The sequence below is a fragment of the Pezoporus wallicus genome, unplaced genomic scaffold (assembly GCF_028554395.1).
Source record: "Pezoporus wallicus isolate ANWC-B61680 ecotype Strahan unplaced genomic scaffold, APGP_CSIRO_Pwel_v1 contig_7068, whole genome shotgun sequence".
Lineage (NCBI taxonomy): Eukaryota > Metazoa > Chordata > Aves > Psittaciformes > Psittacidae > Pezoporus > Pezoporus wallicus.
Window position 1 is genome coordinate 51,582 of NW_026635623.1, and position 3,512 is coordinate 55,093.

General features: G+C 35.4%; 1 long non-coding RNA gene across 1 annotated transcript; it reads right to left on the reverse strand.

The window, feature by feature from the left end:
* Nucleotides 1-543: 543 nt before the first annotated feature.
* On the reverse strand, nt 544-2,831 carry LOC130592631 (uncharacterized). The gene is made up of 2 exons (XR_008970609.1): nt 2,597-2,831; nt 544-807 (listed from the first exon to the last, which is right to left on the reverse strand). It is a non-coding gene; the product is annotated as an uncharacterized LOC130592631 (long non-coding RNA).
* Nucleotides 2,832-3,512: the final 681 nt, after the last annotated feature.

Genomic DNA, 3,512 nt, shown 5'->3' on the forward strand with positions numbered 1-3,512 from the left:
GAGAAACATAGATACTAAGAGTCTCTTTGCAAAATGTTTTTTGCTTTAGGCAACTTCATAGCTTTCAATGCCTCATATTTCCATGCTTTGTGACAGAAATATTATCTTTAAAAGTTTTTTGTCACCTGCATTACCACTCATTTAAGAGAGACAACATTGTTGGTTTTGGACTGTTTCCATATAGAAAATGAAGTTGATTCAAAAACATATACAGTAAAGACCAAAACATTGCAAAAGGCAGGTTTTTCTATTGTAATTATAATTTCTGCATTCAAAGTTTATCTGAGCATTTTAGAAACAAAAGTCAACTAGGACAGCAAGCCAAATGTACTGTTAATCATCTGATTGTACATGCAGATTAGGCAGGTAGGGACATGATGATTCAGATTGGCACCTTGAGGACTCAAGATATTGTTAGTACAAACTACCTGGAAAAGAGTGGGCTAGTGAATCAAACTTATGAAAATACGCTAGTTAATAATTTATTGTCCATAAATAGACCTACTCCAGGTGTAAAATGATTTGTACTCTGAGATAAAAGAATCCATTTTTAAATGCTGTTCCTTTATTGAAGTTTGCAGCCAGGGCAATAAGAAAAGCGCAGTTGCAACTAGGCAGACTGGGTGTGGATCTTTTTCTTTGAATAGATTTGTAGAATGGTGATAGATTCTAGCTGCAGGCCACACTTTCTGTGTCTCCAGAGTCCTGTTTGAAAAGGATCAGCTAAAGCTGTCCAATCAAGTTTCAGGTCAATGTTGTACTTGAGACAGGTTAAGATGATGAGCCTTGTTCCAGAGAGATGACAGTCTAATATAAGGAAAATAATGGATAATGGAAATAAAAATTATCTCTTCTGTAAGATAGATACCTTACCCAGCAGAAATTATCTTTTTTGGGTTTTTTGTTTGTTTTTTTTTACTATAACTCATACACTTTCCTAGACCTGTTTAAACCATAAAAATGATTCTTTGAAAATGGCTAAAAAGTAACTCTTCTGATGTCTAAGCCCAACTGGAGAGTCACTTCATAAAGATATTTCTAATTTCCTTAAGGTAATAAAAATACCTTGAATAAGAAAGCTAATGCTAGTAAAGGCAGAACATTTAGTAGGATAGATATTCCTAGAAGGTAGGACTTAACAGACAAGTATTTTATACAGGAACCTAGAAGAAAATTCTTGTTGAAGGATCCAGATGTTTTCTTTATTTTCATCTTTGTCGAAGCAATGTCTAATGGAGAAAAGAGAATTTTTCAATAAATATCAAATATTGAAGTAATGCTGGGGAAGTTAGTCTGACTACAGCTAATTCAGAAAAGGTCACCCTGAAAACCTAGTTATATCCAGTTTTACCTTGATAATCTAGTTTTATGGTTTGATTTTCATCTGGGGGAATCATATTATTTCTGTCATTTAAAAAAAAAACAAACAAACATTTCTTCTAATCAATAAAATGACTCCTGAAAGTATCTTCTACTTCAAATGCAACTGAAACTGCAGGACCTTCAGAATTGAATTACCCAAATGTTTGGCCAGGGGAAAAAAAGGCTTACTTTACTGTTCTTTTGAGAACTGAACCAGTTTCATGACACGCTCAGGGCTTTACTTTCATGTGTGGTCTACCTGACCTACCTCTGTGATAAAGCATGCAAGAAAGAAAGCATCTTGTGTTTCTCCTTCCTCTCAGTGAACTCAGCTAGTGACAGGAGCCGAGGCTGTGTTTAGCTAATAGCTTACTCTGGCTTGATTCTCTGCTTTCTTCCCCACTTCCACAAAGCCACCTATGTCCTAAGAGGGGATACCAGCTTCAGAAAGTAGATCCACATCTTGAAATTCCCAACATAGACTGTTTTAATTTGGGCATTTGAATCAGGCTGATTTCCATTATCTATCTTATGGATGGCACAGTGCTTTAATATACATGGTTGCTTTGAACAAACAGTATGATGAAGAATATAAATAGATGTTCAAAGAATATAGAATAAAATAAATAAATAAAAACCCAGAATATATAGTAATCACTGTATCATTACTGAATTGTTTACTTCAACCAAATACTAATGCTGGGATATAATTTGTTTGATGTATAGTTTGTCCGAGATGACAGGACAGGCTAGTGTCAGAAATGACACAGACACTAATAGCCTGAGGATGAAGATATAATTCAGTTATGAGGATGACTAATGTGATTAGAATAATGTAATCTTAACGTGCACTTGACTAGAAGACTCAAATATATTTGGTGCATGTCAGATTCCTTTCTGCTAATACTTAGCTTCTATTTCTGTTGCTTAAACAAAAGAATAGAAACTTCTCTGAATTCTTATTGTACACTTAAAGATTGTTAAATTTCACCTAAAATAAATTATCATTCAAACCCTCTCTCAAATCTATGCCTATTTAAAACTTTTGGAAATCATAGGCTAAAGTTAAAAAACTATACCAACCTTCAAAGTTTTTAAACTCCAGATTCCTTATAATTTTAAATTGGCCATTAACTTTACATGATGAATATATGAACTCGAACCTCAGGCCCAGTTCACATATCAATAAACACTCTCTTGACTTTAATAAGTTTCGAACAAAACACTTCTATACCTTCTTATGATTTTCTTAACATGAGTAATAACTGATTGTGTTGGGTTGATTCTGGATTGATACCAGGTGCCCAACAATGCTGGTCTGGCACTCCCACTCCTCAGCTGGACAGGGGAAAGAAAATATTACAAAAGGCTTGTGAGTTGAGATAAGGACAGGGAGAGATCACTCAAGAATTACTGTCATAGGCAAAACAGACTTGACTTGTGGAAATTAATTTAATATATTTCCAATCAAATTAGAGTAGGATAATAAGAAATAAAACACAAATCTTAAAAACTCCTCTCCCCCACCATACTGTCTTTACAAAGAAAGTATTCAGTGTATCTTAGCACACTAATAGACTAACCTTTTCATCTTTGTAATTATTGTGGACGTTACAGAGCAGCATTGTTTCCTTAATGTACACTCCCTTACTGACAAATGTGCCTGTCTCATTCTTCCTGCCTTTGACTTTGCTGTATATAAAAGAGTCCCATGCTCCTACAGCTTTGTGTGAAAAGTCGTGTGTTCTCTCCAGATAAGCCTAAAGCATCAGCTAAAGCTTTACTAAATCATATACAAGATTTTAGCCTGGGCTGGTAGCCAGTTAGCATTTATCTAGGCCTGCTAGTAGCCTGCTGAGGTATTCAGCCTGTTGGTGTATGACTCTACACAAACACAGGGTTTTGGCACAACTTCTCCCAAGTCTGATCATCCATACAGCAAGGCCATCTCCCCTTATCACATTTTTTGCTCTCAGTGCATCTCTACTTGCATGTGTCACCAGAATTTCTTTGACTGTGTTCCACACCTCTTCTACCTGCAGTACATTCTCTGACATTCTGTAGCAGTACTCACTGGCACATCATGAGAAAAACTGTGTCTTTTCTGAGCACCATGGAAACAGATTAATTCTTTTCAGCTGATTGAACTT